Genomic DNA, 22911 nt, shown 5'->3' with positions numbered 1-22911 from the left:
ACAACAAGTGGGACACAATCATGAAGTGGAACGACATTTATTGGATATTTCAAACTTTTTTAACAAATCAAAAACGGAAAAATTGGGCGTGCAAAATTATTCAGCCCCCTTAAGTTAATACTTTGTAGCGCCACCTTTTGCTGCGATTACAGCTGTAAGTCGCTTGGGGTATGTCTCTATCAGTTTTGCACATCGAGAGACTGAAATGTTTTCCCATTCCTCCTTGCAAAACAGCTCGAGCTCAGTGAGGTTGGATGGAGAGCATTTGTGAACAGCAGTTTTCAGTTCTTTCCACAGATTCTCGATTGGATTCAGGTCTGGACTTTGACTTGGCCATTCTAACACCTGGATATGTTTATTTTTGAACCATTCCATTGTAGATTTTGCTTTATGTTTTGGATCATTGTCTTGTTGGAAGACAAATCTCCCATCAGGTTTTCTTCCAGAATGGTCCTGTATTTGGCTCCATCCATCTTCCCATCAATTTTAACCATCTTCTGTGTTGCTTTTACGCCAAACATAACGTTTTGCATTGTTGCCAAAAAGTTCAATTTTGGTTTCATCTGACCAGAGCACCTTCTTCCACATGTTTGGTGTGTCTCCCAGGTGGCTTGTGGCAAACTTTAAACAACACTTTTTATGGATATCTTTAAGAAATGTCTTTCTTCTTGCCACTCTTCCATAAAGGCCAGATTTGTGCAATATACGACTGATTGTTGTCCTATGGACAGAGTCTCCCACCTCAGCTGTAGATCTCTGCAGTTCATCCAGAGTGATCATGGGCTGCATCTCTGGTCAGTCTTCTCCTTGTATAAGCTGAAAGTTTAGAGGGACGGCCAGGTCTTGGTAGATTTGCAGTGGTCTGATACTCCTTCCATTTCAATATTTTCGCTTGCACAGTGCTCCTTGGGATGTTTAAAGCTTGGGAAATGTTTTTGTATCCAAATCCGGCTTTAAACTTCTTCACAACAGTATCTCGGACCTGCCTGCTGTGTTCCTTGTTCTTCATGATGCTCTGTGCGCTTTTAACGGACCTCTGAGACTATCACAGTGCAGGTGCATTTATACGGAGACTTGATTTTTATTTATTTTTATTTTACCTTTATTTAACCAGGCAAGTCAGTTAAGAACAAATTCTTATTTTCAATGACGGCCTGGGAACAGTGGGTTAACTGCCTGTTCAGGGGCAGAACGACAGATTTGTACCTTGTCAGCTCGGGGGTTTGAACTCGCAACCTTCCGGTTACTAGTCCAACGCTCTAACCACTAGGCTACCCTGCCGCCCCGATTACACACAGGTGGATTGTATTTATCATCATTAGTCATTTAGGTCAACATTGGATCATTCAGAGATCCTCACTGAACTTCTGGAGAGAGTTTGCTGCACTGAAAGTAAAGGGGCTGAATAATTTTGCACGCCCAATTTTTCAGTTTTTGATTTGTTAAAAAAGTTTAAAATATCCAATAAATGTCGTTCCACTTCATGATTGTGTCCCACTTGTTGTTGATTCTTCACAAAAAAATACAGTTTTATATCTTTATGTTTGAAGCCTGAAATGTGGCAAAAGGTCGCAAAGTTCAAGGGAGCCGAATACTTTCGCAAGGCACTGTATATGGGGTTATGTTGTGGGCACTACTTTGATTGGGAGTTACATGGTGTGCTACACGTACGAAGTATGTGACATTTGTATACTGCCTGTTGCTACTTTCTTTGGTTACACGCCTGTGATTTGTGTTGGTGTGGAAGTCGGGTTGGTTGGTGCTGCAGTGGAGAGAGGCCCAAAGTTTATCTCCATCCCCTGTTCCGGTTGGAGTTCCTGCTTTGCTCATTGTTGGGACATCAAGTTAGTGTTTGTGCAGTGTTAACAGTGCAAGATTTTTTGGGTAGCATGGATTGACTACCTGGACTCGTCTTCTCCCCTGATAGGTTAACCTGTTAGATCTCTAGGGGCGCTATTTCATTTTTGGATAAAAAACGTTCCCGTTTTAAGCGCGATATTTTGTCACGAAAAGATGCTCGACTATGCATATTCTTGACAGTTTTGGAAAGAAAACACTCTGAAGTTTCAGAATCTGCAAAGATTTTGTCTGTAAGTGCCAGAACTCATTCTACAGGCGAAACCAAGATGATGCATCAACCAGGAATTAGCAGAATTTCTGAAGCTCTGTTTTCCATTGTCTCCTTATATGGCTGTGATTGCGCAAGGAATGAGCCTACACTTTCTGTCGTTCGCCCAAGGTCTTAGCAGCATTGTGACGTATTTGTAGGCATATCATTGGAAGATTGACCATAAGAGACTACATTTTCCAAGTGTCCGCCTGGTGTCCTGCGTGGAATTCGGTGCGCAATTGCCAGCTGCTTTTACTTTACCATTTGATTCAGGGGAGAAACCATGTGTCCAAGAACGATGTATCAATGAAGAGATATGTGAAAAACACCTTGATGATTGATTCTAAACAACGTTTGCCATGTTTTCAGTCGATATTATGGAGTTAATTTGGAAAAATGTTCGCGTTTTGAGGACTGAATTTTCAGGGTTTTTTTTTGGTAGCCAAATGTGATGTATAAAACGGAGCTATTTCTAATACACAAAGAATCTTTTTGGAAAAACTGAGCATCTGCTATCTAACTGAGAGTATCCTCATTGAAAACATCAGAAGTTCTTCAAAGGTAAATGATTTTATTTGAAGGCTTTTATGTTTTTGTTGAAATGTTGCGTGCTGGATGCTAACGCTAATGCTAACGCTAAATGCTAACGCTAAATGCTAACGCTAGCTAGCTACTTTTACACAAATGATTGTTTTCCTATGGTTGAGAAGCATATTTAGAAAATCTGAGATGACAGTGTTGTTTACAAAAGGCTAAGCTTGAGAGATGGCATATTTATTTCATTTCATTTGCGATTTTCATGAATAGTTAACGTTGTGTTATGCTAATGAGCTTGCTGATAGATTTACACAATCCTGGATACAGGGGTTTTTTCATAGCTAAACGTGACGCAGAAAACGGAGCGATTTGTCCTAAACAAATAATCTTTCAGGAAAAACTGAACATTTGCTATCTGAGAGTATCCTCATTGAAAACATCTGAAGTTCTTCAAAGGTAAATGATTTTATTTGAATGCTTTTCTGTTTTTTTGTGTAAATGTTGCCAGCTGAATGCTAATGCTAAATGCTACGTTAGCCATCAGTACTGTTACACAAATGCTTGTTTTGCAATGGTTGAGAAGCATATTTTGAAAATCTGAGATGACAGTGTTGTTAACAAAAGGCTAAGCTTGAGAGCTAGCATATTTATTTCATTTCATTTGCGATTTTCATGAATAGTTAACGTTGCGTTATGGTAATGAGCTTGAGTCTGTATTCACGATCCCGGATCCGGGATGGGGAGATCAGAAAGGTTAAGTGATGTGTGTCCCTTATGACACACATTGGGCAGTGTTAGCTCTTTATTTTTGTGTGGTGATTATGGCTGGAGCAGATGTTTCGCTAGCACACTAACTTGAAATGAAAATACTTTGTCAAAATTAGTTGAGTCTATTGTTAAGACATGTAGCTAGCTAAACAATGGACCATTATCACAACTTTATACGTCCTACATTGTTTAAAAAATATCAGACCCTTTGCTATGAGACTCAGGTGCAACCTGTTTCCATTGATCATTCTTGAGATGTTTCTCAAACTTGATTGGACTCCACCCGTGGTCAATTAAATTGATTGGACATGATTTGGAAAGGTACTGTTGTGACGTGACTGTCATTAATGTGATGACTGCTATTAATTTGAATAATTACCTCCTATGTTGAATTATTACTCTATTAAATTAATCTGGTTTAAAACAATTAACTGGGGCACCATGGGAAAAGTTTGCTTAATGAGTTACCGTTTCCCAAATTTACTCAAGAATATATCAATATCATAAGTCACTAATTAATAATTTCCTCATATCAGTCTCATACTGAACGTCGGAGACTAATCATTCCGTACCACACAAATTGAGTTTATTTACTAACAAGCGAAATGACAACATAAGATTCACATACACACATGGCATAGGTTATTGATTAAAAATGTAACATGATGACAACAAGTCCCTAGCAAAACAACACAATATGACAGGTTACACAAGATGGAGATTTGAAGATAGAGAGAGAAAAAGAAACAACACTTGGATACATTTGTAAACTACGCTTAGTTTAGTCTTAATACCTTTCCTAAACTGTTGCTCTTATGGGTAAGAAGCGTAATGCATGTATTTATGTGTTAAAGGTCTTCGTTGGGTATCTCTGTTGAGCCCAGTTCGGAAGGCCTGGTCTTTTGTTCTCAGGTGTAAGTCTCTGATAGCACACAAGATGTCACAATGTGCTTTCTCGGATTACCAGGACGTGTACTTAGAGCATGTGTGGACCAACTGGCAAGTGTCTTCACTGACATTTTCAACCTCTCCCTGACCGAGTGAGCAATACCTACATGTTTCATGCAGACCACCATGGTCCCTGTGCCCAAGAAAGCTAAGGTAACCTGCCTATATGACTACCGAGACATAGCACTCACGTCTGTAGCCATGAAGTGCTGGTGCTTTGAGGTGTTTTGAAAGGCTGGTCATGGCTCACATCAACACCGTCGTCCAAGGAACCCTCGACCCACTCCAATTTGCATACGGCCCCAAAGTATCCATAGATGACGCAATCTCTATTGCACGCAACAGTGCCGTATCCTACCTGGACAAAAGAAACACCTATGTGAGAATGCTATTAATTGACTACAGCTCAGTGTTAAACACCATAGTGCCCTCAAAGCTAATCACTAAGCTAAGGACTTTGGGACTAAATACCTCCCTCTGTAAATGGATTCTGGACTTCCTGACGGGCCACCCCCAGGTAGTAAGGGTAGGCAACCATGCCATGCTGATCCTCGACACGGGGGCTCCTCAGGGGTGTGTGCTTAGTCCCTTCCTGTGCTTCCTGTTCACCCATGACAGCATGGCCAAGCAAAACTCCAACACCGTCATTAAGTTTGCCGATGACATAGCCTATAGGGAGGAAGTCAGAGACCTGGAAGTGCCAGGACAACAACCTCTTTTTCAACGTGATCAAGACAAAGGAGATGATCGTGGACACAGGAAAAGGAGGGCCAAGCATGCCACCATTCTCATCGACAGGGCTGTAGTGGAGCAGGTTGAGAGCTTCAAGTTCCTTGGTGTCCACATCACCAACTAACTATTATGGTCCAAACACACCAAGACAATTGTGAAGAGGGCACAACAACGCCTATTCCCCCTCATTAGACTGAAAAGATTTGGTATGGGTCCTCAGATCCTCAAAATGTTCTACAGCTGCACCATCAAGAGCATCCTGACTGGCTGCATCACCGCCTGGTATGGCAAGCGCTCGGCCTCAGACCGCAAGGCACTACAAAGGGTAGTGCATGTGGCCCAGTACATCACTGCGGCCAAGCTTCCTGCCATTCAGGACCTCTATACCAGGCAATGTCAGAGGAGGCCCTAAACATGGCTAAAGACTCCTGCCACACAAGTCATAGACTGTTCTCCCTGCTACCGCACGGCAAGCGGTACCAGAGCGCCAGGTCTAAGTCCAAAAGGCTTCTTAACCGCTTCTACACTCCCAAGCCTGTTGAATAGCTAATCAAATGGCTATCCGGACAAATTGAATTCACCCCCCATCCGCCTCTTTTTTTTTACATTGCTGCTACAGTGGCATGTGAAAGAATTTACCCCTCTTGGAATTTTTCCCATTTTATTGCCTTATAACCTGGAAAAAATGTATTTTTTTGGAGGGTTGTGTCATTTGATTTACACAACACCACTTTGAAGATGCAAAATATTTTTTATTGTGAAACAAACAAGAAAAATACTAAAAAAACAGAACTTGAGCTTGCAAAACTATTCATCCCCCCAAATTCAATACTTTGTTCGAGCCATCTTTTGCAGGAATTACAGCTCTTGGGGTATGTCTCTATAAGCTTGGCACATCTAGCCACTGGGGTTTTTGCCCATTCTTCCAGGCATAACTGCCCCGCTCCTTCAAGTTGGATGGGTTCCGCCGGTGTACAGCAATGTTTAAGTCGTACCACAGATTCTCAATTGGATTGAGGTCTGGGCTTTGACTTAGTCATTCGAAGACATTTTAATGTTTCCCCTTAAACTACTCAAGTGTTGCTTTAGCAGTATGCTTAGGGTTATTATCCTGCTGGAAGGTGAACCTCCATCCCAGTCTCAAATCTCTGGAAGACTGAAACAGGATTACCTCAAGAATTTGTATTTAGTGACATTCATCATTCCTTCAATTCTGACCAGTTTCCCAGTCCCTGCCGATGGAAAACATCCCCACAGCATGATGCTGCCACCACCATGCTTAACTGTGAGGATGGTGTTCTCGGGGTGGTGAGAGGTGTTGGATTTGCGCCAGGCAGAGTGTTTTTCTTGTTAGCCAAAAAGCTACATTTTAGTCTCAGATTGCCTTCTTCCATATGATTGGGGAGTCTCCCACATTCCTTTTGACAAACACCAAACGTGTTTGATTATTTTTTTCTTTAAGCAAAGGCTTTTTTCTGTTCACTCGTCTGTAAATCCCAGCTCTGTGGAGTGCATGTCTTAAAGTGGTCCTATGGACAGATACTCAAATCTCCACTGTGGAGCTTTAATGCTCCTTCAGGGTTATCTTTGGTCTCTTTGTTGCCTCTCTGATTAATGCCCTCCTTTCCTGGTCCGTGAGTTTTGGTGGGCAATCCTCTCTTGGCAGGTTTGTTGTCGGGCCATATTCTTAACATTTTTTAATAATAGTGCTCCTTGGGATGTTCAAAGTTTCTATTATTTTTTTTAACCCAACCCTGATCTGTACTTCTCCACAACTTTGTCACTGACCTGTTTGGAGAGCTCCTTGGTCTTCGTGGTGCACCTTGCTTAGTGGTGTTGCAGACTCTGGGGCCTTTCAGAACAGGTGTATATATACTGAGATCATGTGACGGATAATGTGACACTTTGAATGCACACAGGAGGACTTTATTTAACTAATTATGTGACTTCTCAAGGTAATTGGTTGCACCAGATCTTATTTAAGGGATTCATAGCAAAGGGGGTGAATACATATGAACGCACCACTTTTCTGTTTTTTTAACAAGTAATTTTTTTCATTTCACCAATTTGGACTATTTTGTGTATGTCCATTACATGGAATCCCAAAACAATTCAATTTAAGTTACAGGTTGTAATGCAGCAAAAAAGGAAAATTGCTAAGGGGGATGAAAACTTTTGCAAAGCACTGTACATTGAGCTGGGTGAATGGAATATGAATGACAGTCATCCAATACGCTGTATCAGAAATAAGGCCATGCTCATAAAAAAATTTATACATCCTCCCTAAGGATTTACCTGCCAATAAGAACATCAATATAGAAATTATATTACTTGAAGTGCCAGGTCAAATCTCAGCATCGTGTTGATTTTGGATTTTTTATGAGCAGTTATTGTTGATTGGATGTCAATAGAAAGGTCTCACCTCTGTCTCTCTTTTCTTTCTCTCCTTTTCCTTTAACTGATAAAGAGACCACTACAGGTTGTCATGCAGCACGTCTCGTTCTTTCCGCCTCTTGTAATACTTTTCCTGGTTGAATGTTGTTTTTACATTATTGTGAGCAAACCCTCCATAGGCACTTGTTGACTTTCTCCACTATGGTTTTCTAACTTGATAGAAGCTCCTCTTACCATTTCAACTCTCATTACTTCACCAAAGTTATTGTTCTGGTCTTGAGGTGATGACATTGACCACAACACAGACCTCATCTTGCCATCCCATCCATGACATTTCAGCCGGGCCACCAGGGAGGGAGATACAAGAGCAAGCACCGTAAGAAGCAGACCCTCTTTTGAAATGGGTTCACAAAGTTCTAAAGGGCATACAGGTGGGGTATTGTGTGAAGCTGGAGAAAGAGGAAGAGAGTAGGGGGAGATTGCTCTACTGTCCACCTGTGTGATAGTGAAATGGATAAAATGTCATAAACTATTGGTTTTCTTTCACACTTTGACTCTAGGGAACAGGCTTTTCCAAGCTTTATGGGACTGTACAGGAACTGAAGATAGTGATTTCTCACTCATTCCAGTTTCTATAATTTTATAATCTAACTGTCACGTCTAATCAAGGTGGGTGGAATCAGGCGCAGAGAGCAGATAGCGATATAAAGTTTTATTCTCCGGTGAACAAAACAAACACAGTCAACCCAAACACACACAGGGTGAAATTATCCAACACAGGATAACAGACTAACCGGAGAATAAGAAACACAAAAACACCGATAGATGAAATGAATGACAACATAAACAATCCCGCACAAAACAAGGGAGGGACAACCTACATTACATACAGACACTAATTAACTAAACAACACACAGGTGCAACCAATCAGACAAAACCAACAGATACACGAAAAGGGATCGGTAGTGGCTAGTAGGACGGTGACGACGACCGCCGAGCACCGCCCGAACGGGCAGGAGAGCCAACCTCGGCGGAAGTCGTGACAGTACCCCCCCCTGACGCGCGGCTCCCGCAGCGCGCCGCCACCGTCCCCGAGGACGACCCGGAGGACGAGGTGCTGGGCGATCCGGGTGGAGGCGGTGGAAATCTATCAGGAGAGAAGGGTCCAAAATGTCCCTCACCGGAACCCAGCATCTCTCCTCCGGGCCGTACCCCTCCCAGTCCACGAGGTACTGTAGGCCCCCCACCCGGCGTCTCGAATCCAGAATGCCTCAAACTGTATACGCCGGGGGCCCCTCGATGTCCAGAGGGGGCGGAGGGACCTCAGACACCTCACCTTCTTGCAGGGGACCAGCCACCACCGGCCTGAGGAGAGACACATACGGTAATATAATACGGTAATACCTAGGAAGTTGTAACCTATAACACACCTCGTTTATTCTCCTCAGGACTTTGAACGGCCCCACACACTGCGGCCCCAGCTTCCGACAGGGCAGGCGGAGAGACAGGTTTCGGGTCGAGAGCCAGACCCTGTCCCCCGGTGCAAACACGGGGGTCTCACTGCGGTGTTGGTCAGCGCTCCTCTTCTGCCGTTCTCCCACTAAACGTAATGAGTCCTGAACGGCTTTCCAGGTGTCCTTGGAGCGCTGTACCCATTCCTCCACCACAGGAGCCTCGGTCTGACTCTGATGCCATGGAGCCAGGACCGGCTGGTAACCTAACACACACTCAAAAGGAGACAAGTTAGTAGAGGAGTGGCGTAAGGAGTTCTGGGCTAGTTCGGCCCATGGAACATACCTAGCCCACTCACCAGGCCGGTCCCGGCAATAGGACCGCAGAAACCTGCCCACATCCTGGTTAACGCGCTCCACCAGCCCATTACTCTCGGGGTGAAAACCTGAGGTTAAGCTAACCGAGACCCCCAGTCTCTCCATAAACGCCCTCCACACTCTGGACGTGAATTGGGGACCCCGATCAGAGACGATGTCCTCAGGCACCCCATAGTGCCGGAAGACATGGGTAAACAAAGCCTCAGCAGTCTGCAGGGCCGTAGGAAGACCGGGCAACGGAATGAGACGACAGGACTTAGAAAACCGATCCACAACGACCAGGATCGTAGTACTTCCCTCGGACGGGGGAAGGTCGGTAAGAAAATCCACCGATAAATGTGTCCACGGCCGTTGTGGAACGGGGAGGGGTTGTAATTTCCCTCTAGGTAGGTGCCGAGGAGCCTTGCTCTGAGCACACACTGAGCAGGAGGAGACATAAAATCTCACGTCTTTAGCCAATGTGGGCCACCAGTATCTCCCTCTCAGACTCTGCACTGTCCTCTTAATACCAGGATGACCCGAGGAGGGAAGAGTATGAGCCCACCTAATCAGCTTGTCCCGGACTACCCTCGGCACGTACTTAGTCCCTACTGGACAGTTAGGAGGAGCCGGTTCTGACCGTGAGGCCCTCTCTATCTCAGCGTCCACCTCCCATACCACCGGTGCCACGAGACATGACGGTGGAATGATGGGAGTTGGATCTACTGACCGTTCCTCGGTATCATAGAGGCGAGACAGTGCGTCAGCTTTGGTGTTTTGGGAGCCTGGCCGATATGTGAGGGTAAACTGGAACCTAGTAAAAAACATGGCCCATCTAGCCTGACGTGGATTTAGTCTCTTAGCTGCCCGGATGTACTTAAGATTACGATGGCCAGTCCAGATCCCACATCATAGTTTCGCTCCGCTGGGCTGAGCTTGCTCGAAAAAAAAGCACACGGAAGGAGTTTGGATGTCACGCCCCGAGCGTTGGGACAGCACGGCTCCAACCCCAGCCTATATAGCGATATAGAGTTTATTCTCCGGTGAACAAAACACGGTCAACCCAAACACACACAGGGTGAAATTATCCAACACAGGATAACAGACTAACCGGAGAATAAGAAACACAAAAACACTGATAGACGAAATGAATGACAACATAAACAATCCCGCACAAAACAAGGGTGGGACAACCTACATTATATACAGACACTAATTAACTAAACAACACACAGGTGCAACCAATCAGACAAAACCAACAGATACACGAAAAGGGATCGGTAGTGGCTAGTAGGACAGTGACGACGACCGCCGAGCACCGCCCGAACGGGCAGGAGAGCCAACCTCGGCGGAAGTCGTGACACTAACATCCACATTGGTCCACAAAATTGAGTATGGATGTCGAGAGACAAAGTAGCATCCCTCCTATAAGAAAATACATTTTCATTATATTAGTTTACACAAATCTATTCTCTCACAGACCTACTTCGTAGACAATCTGCCATGTGTTTTAAATGATATGCAGTATATTTAAATTTAGGCAGTTGTAAATAACACTTAGGCCCAGGGCCCCGTTTCCCAAAGCATGTTAAGGCTAATTTAATCGTTAGAACCTTCGTAGTAGCATCGTTAAATCTCTGAGCTTGTTTCCAGCTTGTTACCATTGTTACTAAAGTTGCACTTGAAAACGCTTGTTATGCCTCAGACCACTCATAAAACACAGGTTTGTACAGGTTAGTCAAGGTAATTGAGGTAATATGTACAGGTAATATGTACATGTACAGTTGAAGTCGTACGTTTAAATACACCTTACACCTTAGCCAAATACATTTAAACTTCTGACAACTGTACATAATTATTCAGACCCTTTACTCAGTACTTTGTTGACGCACCTTTCGGCAGCAATTACAGCCTTGAGTGTTCTACAAGCTTGGCACCACTGTATTTGAGGAGTTTCTCTCCTTCTCTGCAGCTCCTCCCAAGCTCTGTCAGGATGGAAGGACATTGAGACTTGTCCCGAAGACACTCCTGCAGAGTTGTCTTGGCTGTGTGCTTAAGGTCATTGTCCTGTTGGAAGGTGAACCTTAATCCCAGTGGTCCTGAGTGCTCTGGAGCAGGTTTTCACCAAGGTTTTCACCCCATTGCTCAGTGCGGCCGGGCAGTCAGCTTTAGAAAGAGTCTTGGTGGTTCCAAATTTCTTCCTTTTAAGAATGATGGAGGCCACTGTGTTCTTGGGGACCTTCAGTGCTGCAGAATTGTTTTGGTACCCTTCCCCAGATCTGTTCCTCAACACAATCCTAACTTGGAGCTCTACAGTCAATTCCTTCGACCTCGTGGCTTGGTTTCTACTCTGAAATGGACTGTCGGCTGGGGGACCTTATGTAGACAGATGTTTGCCTTTCCAAATCATTTCCAATCAATTGAATGTACCGTAGGTGGACTCCAATCAAGTTGTAGGAACATTTCAAGGATCATCAATGGAAACAGGATGCACCTGAGGTCAATTTTGAAAAAAGCTGGCACATAACAAAATTTGGAAAAGGTGAAGGGGTCTGAATACTTTCCGAATGCACTGTATCTATTAATTTGTGGATGTCCATCATCCATTTTGGGAATTTGTAAAACATATATTTTACCAAATACCTATTGTTGTGACTAACGTTAGCTAGATGCCTAGGTGGCTAATGCTAACTTCAGCTATCTGACTAATGATAGCTAGGCTAGGGATTCGGTTTTAGGTTGAGTTAAGTGAAAGGGTTAAGTTTAAGGTTAGAGGAAGGGTAAGCTTAAAGGGGCTAACTTGCTAAGTAGTTGCAAAGTAGCTAAAAATTAGTAAGTAATTGAAAGGTTACTAATTTGCTAAAATGCTAAAGTAACATTTACTATGCTACATCTAGTCTATGAGACCAGGCTGTGTGAACAGGCCAAAACATCTTTCCAAGCCAAACCATCATATCATAACCACTACACACAGCCTAGATTGTTGTCTCCATATTAGCTTGAGTCATAGTCAAATCAAATTAAACTCATAAAACCCTTCTTACATCAGCTGATATCTAAAAGTGCTGTACAGAAACCCAGCCTAAAACCCCAAACAGCAATCAATGCAGTTGTAGAAGCACGGTTACTAGGAAAACCTCACTAGAAAGGCCAGAACCTAGGAAGAAACCCAGAGAGGAACTGGGCTATGAGTGGTGGCCAGTCCTCTTCTGGCTGTGCCGGGTGGAGATAGATGACCAGCAGGATCAAATAATAATAATCACAGCGGTTGTCGAGGGTGCAACAGGTCAGCACCTCAGGAGTAATTTCAGTTGGCTTTTCATAGCCGATCATTCAGAGTATCTCTACCGCTCTTGCTGTCTCTAGAGAGTTGAAAACAGCAGGTCTGGGACAGGTAGCAGTCTGGTGAACAGGTTAGGGTTCCATAGCCGCAGGCAGAACAGTTGAAACTGGAGCAGCAGCACAGCCAGGTGGACTGGGGACCGCAAGGAGTCATCAGGCCAGGTAATCCTGAGGCATGGTCCTAGGGCTCAGGTCCTCCGAGAGAGAGAAAGAAAGAGAGAAAGAGAGAATTAGTGAGAGCACACTTAAATTCACACAGGACACTGGATAAGACAGGAGAAATACTCCGGATATAACAGACTGACCCTAGCCCCCTGACACATAAACTACTGAGCATAAATACTGGAGGCTGAGACAGGAGGGATGGGAGACACTGTGGCCCTATCCGACGATAACCCCGGACAGGGCCAAACAGGCAGGATATAACCCCACCTACTTTGCCAAAGCATAGCCCCCACACCACTAGAAGGATATCATCAACCACCAACTTACCATCCTGAGACAAGGCCGAGTATAGCCCACAAAGATCTCTGCCACGGCACAACCCAAGGGGGGGCGTCAATCCAGACAGGAATATCACGTCAGTGACTCAACCCACTCAAGTGACGCAGCCCTCCTAGGGACGGTATGGAAGAGCACCAATAAGCCAACATAGCTACTACAACTAAAGCGTTAGTGAATGTGCTACAATCACGCTGTTATTGCCCCTGTAGCAATAACTTAATACAACCGAAAGCTTACCTTGGTAGTACATTAGAAATACCAGCCCAGCTAACAATGACCTGTCGGTCCGCCAGCGTTTTTGGGTGGCACGCGGTCAGCGGCTTGCCGTAGTCGGGCCTCCAGCAGCAGACAATCGGCAACCCGATAGTCGGCAATCGCTCATTGGTCCACTAGCGTTTCTTGAGCGGCAAGCCGCATTGCATAGTGGGGGTTTGACCTTCAGTGGAGGAACTTTGGCGTGTCGATATGCGGACCCGTGCGAGCGACCAGCTTTAAACACCTTCTCATAAATTGAATAAAAACTGCTACTATTGCTGAAAACAATATAGATATATATTATATAAACCACACGCATTTGACAAGAATTGAACTGTACCATTCAACTTTGTCTGGAAAATGCCCATTGTTATGAAGTTCCACATCGCAATTTCAATGTAATAGCAAGTTCCACTAGTTTTATGTATGTTCTTACAAGTAGATAGCTTTCATACTTTCACTTTCACGTAACCTATTCACTTATCTTGGGCATTGTGAAGGAGAGTTTTAGTGAATATTGATCAAAAATGACAGGAAATGCATTTTTTAAACGATACACATATTAAGATACGGTATTAGGCATAGGTTAACAATACTACCTTTAGGACACCTACACCACCCGATGACACAGGAAGGCCATAAAGATCATCAAGGACAACAACAACCCGAGCCACTGCCTGTTCACCCCGCTATCATCCAGAAGGCGAGGTCAGTACAGGTGCATCAAAGCAGGGACCGAGAGACTGAAAAACAGCTTCTATCTCAAGGCCATCAGACTGTTTAACAGCCACCACTAACATTGAGTGGCTGCTGCCAACATACCGACTCAACTCCAGCCACTTTAATAATGGAATTGATGGAAATGTATGTAAAAATGTATCACTAGCCACTTTAAACAATGCCACTTAATATAATGTTTACATGCCCTACATTACTCATCTCATATGTATTTGCATATACTGTACTCATTTAAACTGCTGCATCTAGCTGCATCTACTGCATCTTGCCATCTTTATGTAATACATGTATCACTAGCCATTTTAAACTATGCCACTTTATGTTTACATACCCTACATTACTCATCTCATATGTATATAGTGTACTCTATACCATCTACTGCATCATGCCTATGCCGTTCTGTACCATCACTCATTCATGTATCTTTATGTACATATTCTTTATCCCTTTACAATTGTGTTTATAAGGTAGTAGTTGTGGAATTGTTAGGTTAGATTACTCGTTGGTTATTACTGCATTGTCAGAACTAGAAGCACAAGCATTTCGCTAACCATGTGTATGTGACAAATACAATTTGATTTGATTTAACATGTTCTTGTGTAATAACCTTTAGCACAAAACTGCAATCGAATGTATTTAATTTAAAGACTTGTGTAGGCTGTAGACTTGAGACCCCTAGGTAATATTTTCTGTAAAGTCTTCCTTAGTTTTCAGTTTCCATTAAGAAATGTTAAAATGTTCTGAACAATAAAAAATAAAAAATATATACATTTCTCTCAATCATTGGTGGAATAACTTGATCAGAGATGATGAGTCAGTAAAATGTTCTAATTGAAGATTCATGCCAACCAGGGAATGCATTTTAACTGAATATGAGCACAAATCACCCTATGTGTCTATTGGGATATTAATGTGAGTGTGTTGTTTATGGTATTGAAGATGGACAGGAGGGTTTCGTGTTTAAGTTTGTGCTTGAGTGGGAATGATGTCATCAACATCTTTCAGGAAACAGACAGCAGAGAGAAGTCCTATTGAAGAAATGCAATAATTAAAGAGCCATAGACTTTAATCACAATTGTTGTTTTACGTATATTCTAAGAAATTGAAAGATGACAGGTAATGGTATATACAATATGTAGTGTGGATTTGACACTTCACATACCAATTCAGATTGTAATTTGTATTTATGGTTAGAACCTGCTTGGACAACAAAGCAACAGCTATCGATAACATATCTTAATTTTCTTCCTGAGCTATTCTCTCCTGCCCTCGATCACTGCAGGATATCTATCTATCTCTAAAATAATTCATCTTAGTTGTCATACCTGAGCCTTAAGCCTGAGGAACAAGCTAACAAATTCAAGCTAACATTACACCCTACACCTGATCAAAACACCCCATTAAATGGTCCAAATGTTGTACCAATCATGCCATTCATAGCATTCATAGCGATATGTGGTACCACACAGCAGCTAAGAGGCACCTTTTAATGGTGATTCGCAAACCACACAGAAGGTAAAGGACACCTTCTAATGGCGATTCATAACCTTTTGAGTATTAGGGATTAAGGTGCAGGTCCGCAATTGAAGACCAATCTCCGAAATATGTATCGGAACGACTATAAGGCTTTACATGAATTTCATGTGAAGTCGTACACTGTTTGCACCTCTATATTCATGGTATCAAGCAGTAAAGTTACTCATGCCAACTGTATACAACACCATAATTCTCAAAAGGTTATGAATCACCATTACAAGGCGCTCTTACCCTCTGTGTGGTTTGTGAATCACCATTAACCTCTACGGGATCTACAAGCTTTCTCTTGCATTTCAAAGATGAGAGAAAACGCATGTTTATTTCTTTGTATTATCTTTTACTTGAGCTAATGTGTTATATTCTCCTACATAATTTCACATTTCCACAAACTTGTGTTTCCTATCAAATGGTATCAATAATATGTATATCCTTGCTTCAGGTCCTGAGCTACAGGCAGTTAGATTTTGGTACAGTGGTTGCTCCACTAAAAGTTTTGCGATTAAGCTGCGGTACTTCGAGGTAATTTGTGGTTTAGTACGGTACCCTGCGTCACCACTTCATTGCTCCAGACCAGCGCAAGGGGGAGTTAGAGCACTGATTATGCTTTTGGGTCCTACTGTGTCTCTAACTGACAATGAATTGGCGACATAAACCTAAAAGGAAACTGATAATTGTGCATGACTTCAGTATTAATTTATAAAACTATTGTTACACTAAGGTTTTTATTATTTTAATTTGTTGGGATTATTTTGCTCTTACTGTAGTACTGTAGCCCACTCCCGGCCAGTCACATTGTACAGTGCCTAAGTGGCGCAACTGTCTAACGCACTGCATAGCAGTGCAAGCTGTGTTGCTACAGATGCTGGTTCAACACCCGTGCTGGCCTTGACTGGGAGACCCATGAGATGACTGTAGGTTTTTGGTTTCTCTCCCTCTAAAAACATAAACAAATAATTCTAAATAACAAAAAAGCTTTACTTACAAATTAGTAACAATGTCTCTCCCCTCAAGAATGGCCATTTTCTTGCCCATTTTATGTTATTTGAAAACAAAATAATCTCCAAAATAATGTTATTTTTTTAAACAAAAGTGATTTATTATTATTCTTAATTTATAATTATATGAATGCCCCTTGGATATTCTCACAGATATATTATTAACCCCCGCCACACTGGGTAGCACAGCAACACTTTAAGGGGCATTGCACTAATAATGGCGCTGACTAGGGAAACGTTCCCGCTGTTCTTAGTGCCAGTCTGCACGTTCAAACCAAAACAATGTGTCGTGGCAGAATCAACAGGGTTGTGATGGAGCTCATATAATTAAAGATGGACTTTATGATAACTCTGACTTGTGTGTGGTTTGCTCTCATGATTTGGTAAATACAGGAAATTTCCACTACAAATGTTACTAATAATGGCATCTTTATGCTTTCATTAATAAAAAAAATGATAAATATACTCTTTCAAAATGCCAACGTTTATTTAGTTATGGATCCATAACGAGTTACTATGGGAATAAATGTCACTGAATTACAGAAATATCCTCCAATCCTTTATATGTAATTATTGGAGGAGAGTCCCGTCATATTTTTGAAAATACTGTTGGCCTACCATAGGTGACATGAGTCTCACTAGTGTTGTTTAATGTGCTGTTAAAAGTGGTGTATGTCTTATTTATTTAAAGAGCATATTGACATTTGAAGCAATAGGATTTGAATCAATAGCCTATAACTATTTTAGCACCGTTTCGTGCGATTTTGCGAGAAGCATTGGGACTGGTCTTGATAAATATATATATATATTTTTTCACTTAATCTCTGTTTGGGTAGTAGTCAGCTTAAAATGATAAAATTAGGGTTGAAATGTTATGCTCTTAGTGTAACCTTTATTTAACTAGGCAAGTTAGTTAATTAAGAACAAATTATTGTTTACAAGGACAGCCTACTCCTTCCTCCCCATTGAGGAATTGAACCCCAGTCTCCCATGTGCCCGCACGACACAGGGATTATTTAACTAAATAAACCAGTACTGTAGCCTACTCCCAACCGAAAACAATGTGCAGCGCCATTCTTTCCATTTTCTAACGGAAAGCCAGAGGGTTTTTCATTTTTCTTGGAATAGAAACACCATCATTTTAATCAAATTAATTAAGCAATATTTCTTAAAATCAGTCCCATATACTATGTTCTTACAAAAACAAAAAAATTCTCTAGTACAGCCACTATTGAAGGCTAGTATTAATTGTACCAGTGGTTGTCACTTAACTTCTTAGATATAGGGGGCAGCATTTCCACTTTTTGATAAATAGCGTGCACAATTTCAACTTCCTGCTACTCATGCCAGGAATATATTATATGCATATGATTAGTAGGTGTGGATAGAAAACACTCTGAAGTTTCTAAAACTGGTTCAATCATGTCTATAACTATGTCTATGACTATAACAGAACTTATGTAGCAGGCAAAACCCCAAGGAAAAACTGTTCAGAATAAAAAAAATGTTTTCCTCTGACAGTTCCCTGTTGTCTTTGCCAAGGGAAATTAGATAGCGCCCATTTTACAGTTCCTACGACTTCCACAGGATGTCACCAGTCTTTGGAATTGGGTTGAAGTTAATCATTGGTGAAACGAAGAAGAGGCACATCCTGGAACAACGTTACACTTTTGATAGTTACGCAAGAGGGAAAAAGGGGCATGTTTTGTTGACTTTCTCTATCGAATACAGTTTGCCCCGTCTACAATTTGATCGATTATTAACGTTTAAAAATCTCAATATTAAAAATGTAAAGAACATATTATTGCTCCGACACACACCGGCAAATGGATTGGGTATTGTCAACTGGGTCTATTAGTGTGTGGAGGGATAGTAACACTGGGATAAACTGATTAAAGTTAATGGTAGAACCAACACAATAACTGGCTTATGGAAGCACATCTCTAAGTGAGAGGTATATTATATTTTTAAGCGATGAGGTCTGGGCGTGTGTGGTGTGTGGCCAATATGCCGCGGCTGGGGGCTGTTCATGGCAAGCCGCAATACGGAGTGCCTGGATGCAGGCCTTGGCTGTGGTGTGTGCAACAAACCCCCTAGGTGCCTGATTGCTATTGTAAGCTGGTTTCCGGCGTAATTAGAACAGTAAAAATTGGTGCTTTGTCGTACCAATGGTTTTTACGGTCTGATGTACCACGCCTCTCAGCCAGTCGGCATTCAGGGCTCGAACCACCCAGTTTATAATTCTATATAAACTATTTACGTGAACTTTTATATTCTTGACCCTAATGATATAGGTATAGGTGTAAAACAGTCGAGGTGATAGAGTAACAACCCGGGAATAAAAACTAAATGTGTATGGGTGGAGAGAGGGTTGGTTTTACCGGTTTACTCGCTCTGGATTGTCAGTACTGCATGTATTCTTGGCTATCGTGGCATGGCTTTGTCACAGTCGATTTTAAGTTAGTAAGGTATTCCACATTTTTACTGGCAGACATTCATGGCCGTTAAAATCTGTTCCTTTTTACTTCTTCATTTTTCATGGAAGAAAATAGGATGTAATGAGGATCAAATATGTATGTAATGGACATAATTAATAGCTTATTGCCTTGCTAGGACTTTCTATATATGAGCATGAATTTATAATATTGTGCTACTATTATTTCTATTGATATGATCTATTATTGTTATTATACCTGTTATACTATAACTATATTATACTATATTATACTATACTATATTATACTATAACTGTTTTCCATGTTATTTAGTTAGTTCTCTTATAAAGCACCCTCATAGATATTCAATAGACCTACGGGGCTTTGAATGTGTTAGTGAAGGGTGGCAGTATTGAATTATGTTTTCATGAGACTGCCCATTTTTCCCTCTGGCTTACGCCAATTGCCGGCCAAGAGTTTGCCTTAGGACGCAAAGGTGTATCATGAGTCAGAGAGTTGGTCTGACGTTCGTAGTGACATGGGGGAGGTTTTTGTGGGTGGAATATTAGGACAAATGGAGGTTTACACAGTTGCAGCTACAGTATGCGGAACAGTGCACATATTATGGTACAGCTATATGGACACTTAATCATCCTGGTGCTTTTTAATGGTACGTTTACAAACCATGATTGTGGTAAGATAATTGAAACTTGGGTATCATTTTGGTAAGTGTCAGTACTGCATGTATTCTTGGAAATAAGTATAGCCAGTTACAATTGTAATGGCTTAGCAGATCATAAAAAATGTAGATGTTTATCTGGCTAAAAGAGAAAGAATATAATATCAATTGCTTAGAGGCAATTCACTTTAAAAATATAGATGAGGTTAGGTGGAAAAAGGGTAGGGAGAGAGAAATATATTTGTCATAGGCAAAGAAACTCAAAAAGGGTGATTATACTAATTAATAAAAATGTTGATCCAATTGTGAAAACTGTGCAAACAGATCCTCAAGGAATATGGATTATTTTAAATATGCTATTGGACCAAAAATATATCTGGCTAATTCATCTACAGTGCCTTGCGAAAGTATTCGGCCCCCTTGAACTTTGCGACCTTTTGCCACATTTCAGGCTTCAAACATAAAGATATAAAACTGTATTTTTTTGTGAAGAATCAACAACAAGTGGGACACAATCATGAAGTGGAACGACATTTATTGGATATTTCAAACTTTTTTAACAAATCAAAAACTGAAAAATTGGGCGTGCAAAATTATTCAGCCCCCTTAAGTTAATACTTTGTAGCGCCACCTTTTGCTGCGATTACAGCTGTACGTCGCTTGGGGTATGTCTCTATCAGTTTTGCACATCGAGAGACTGAAATTTTTTCCCATTCCTCCTTGCAAAACAGCTCGAGCTCAGTGAGGTTGGATGGAGAGCATTTGTGAACAGCAGTTTTCAGTTCTTTCCACAGATTCTCGATTGGATTCAGGTCTTTACTTTGACTTGGCCATTCTAACACCTGGATATGTTTATTTTTGAACCATTCCATTGTAGATTTTGCTTTATGTTTTGGATCATTGTCTTGTTGGAAGACAAATCTCCGTCCCAGTCTCAGGTCTTTTGCAGACTCCATCAGGTTTTCTTCCAAAATGGTCCTGTATTTGGCTCCATCCATCTTCCCATCAATTTTAACCATCTTCCCTGTCCCTGCTGAAGAAAAGCAGGCCCAAACCATGATGCTGCCACCACCATGTTTGACAGTGGGGATGGTGTGTTCAGCTGTGTTGCTTTTACGCCAAACATAACGTTTTGCATTGTTGCCAAAAAGTTCAATTTTGGTTTCATCTGACCAGAGCACCTTCTTCCACATGTTTGGTGTGTCTCCCAGGTGGCTTCGTCTTTAGAAACTTGAATGAGGCTTCTCCTGTGATGTGGGGCCGGATGAGAGCTCTTTGAGTCAGTGGTCTGGCAGAGAGCCAGGTCCTGGTCATAAGCATTTCACATGATGGCGACCTGCGCTCCATGGCTTTTCTACAGACAATGGAATTCTAAGGTTGGAACGTTATTGAAGATTTATGATAAAACATCCTAAAGATTGATTCTATACTTAGTTTGAAATGTTTCTACGACCTGTAATGTAACTTTTTTAAGTTTTCGTCCAACGTTCGGCTGGACCTGCACGAGCGTTTGAATTTGTGTACTAAACGCCCTAACAAAAGTAGCTACTTGAACAAATCAAACATTTATTGTAGAACTAAGATTCCTGGGAGTGCATTCTGATGAAAATCATCAATGGTAAGGGAATATTTATAATGTTATTTCTGATTTCTGACGACTCCAACATGGTGGATATTTTTTTTCCTGAGCGCCGTTCTCAGATTATTGCATGCTTTGCTTTTTTGAAATCTGACACAACGATTGCATTAAGGAGAGGTATATCTATATTTTCATCGACATTTATAATGAGTATTTCTGTAAAATGATTTGGCTCTCTGCAATATCACCGGATGTTTTTGGAACTAGTGAACCTAACGCGCCAATGTATACTGAGATTTTATTATATAAATATGAACTTTATCAAACAAAACATACATGTATTGTGGAACATGAAGCCCTATGAGTGTCGTCTGATGAAGATCATCAAAGGTTAGTGACTCATTTTAGCTCTATTTGTGCTTTTGTGACTCCTCTCTTTGGCTGGAAAAATGGCTGTGTTTTTCTGTGAGTTGGTGGTGACCTAACAATCATTTGTGGTGCTTTCGCTGTAAAGCCTATTTGAAATCGAACACTGAGGTGGGTTTAACAACAAGATTACCTTCAAAACGGTATAAGATACATGTATGTTTGAGGAATTTTAAATATGAGATTTCTGTTGTTTTGAATTTGGCGCCATGCACTTTTACTGGCTGTTGTCATATCGATCCCGTTAACGGGATTAAGGCCTAAGAAGTTTTAAGGGTCTTAGGGGCCAAGCCGAAATTCTTCAGCCTCCTAAGTTTGAAAAAGCTTTTTTGCGCCTTCTTCACCAGACTGTCTGTGTGGGTTGGCCATTTCAGATTGTCAATGATGTTTACGCCGAGGAACTTGAAGCTTTTCACCTTCTCCAATGCCTCCCCTGTCTCCTGAACTCCACGATCTGCTTCTTCTGGGTTTTTTTTACATTGAGGGAGAGGTTACTTTCCTGATACAACTCCGCCAGGGCCCTCATCTCTTCCCTGTAGGCTGTCTCGTTGTTGTTGGTAATCAGGTTTACCACTGTTGTGTCATTTGCAAACTTTCTTGAGTTGGAGACATGGTGACCACGCAGTCATCGGTGAACAGGGAGCACAGGAGGGGGCTGAGCATGCACTCTTGTGGGGCCCCTGTGTTGAGGATCAGTGTAGTGGAGGTGTTGTTGCCAACCTTCACCATCTGGGGGGGGGTCAGGAAGTCCAGGACCCAGATGCACAGGGCGGGGTTCAGACCCTGTGCCCAATGGTGAGCTTGGAGGGTACTATGGTGTTATAGGCAGAGCTATAGTCAATTAACACAAGTCTTACATAGGTATTCCTCTTGCACAGATGGGATAAGGCAGTGTGCAGTGCAATGGCCATTGCGTCATCAGTGGATCTACTGGGGCGGTATGCAAATTGCAGTGGTTCTAGTGTGTTGGGTGATATGGAGGTGATATGACCCTTCATCAAACACCCAAAGGTTGTCTGCCCCTGGGGAAATCAAATTGGCATAATAAAAAAATTCCCATAAAAATCTGTTAGTTTAAGCTGGAGTTATGTTTTTTTTGCATCCACTTTTGTAACACTTTTGCA

At 41.9% G+C, this 22911-nt stretch overlaps 1 long non-coding RNA gene across 3 annotated transcripts in view; it reads left to right on the top strand.

Annotated features, from left to right (window-relative positions):
* The first annotated feature begins 1980 nt into the window (after window positions 1–1980).
* The window catches only part of LOC149985143 (uncharacterized), a 365461-nt gene continuing 344530 nt past the window's right edge, over window positions 1981–22911 (top strand). For all 3 annotated transcript variants that reach the window (XR_016487080.1, XR_016487078.1, XR_016487079.1), the window contains exons 1-2: window positions 1981–2671; window positions 3042–3103. This is a non-coding gene — a long non-coding RNA (uncharacterized LOC149985143). The remainder of the gene's footprint in view (window positions 2672–3041; window positions 3104–22911) is intronic.

This window comes from Oncorhynchus mykiss, chromosome 2, assembly GCF_057628025.1.
Source record: "Oncorhynchus mykiss isolate SJ-2025 chromosome 2, ASM5762802v1, whole genome shotgun sequence".
Lineage (NCBI taxonomy): Eukaryota > Metazoa > Chordata > Actinopteri > Salmoniformes > Salmonidae > Oncorhynchus > Oncorhynchus mykiss.
The sequence above is the reverse complement of the archived record's forward strand: the minus strand, read 5'-3'. Positions and strand labels throughout refer to the sequence as shown.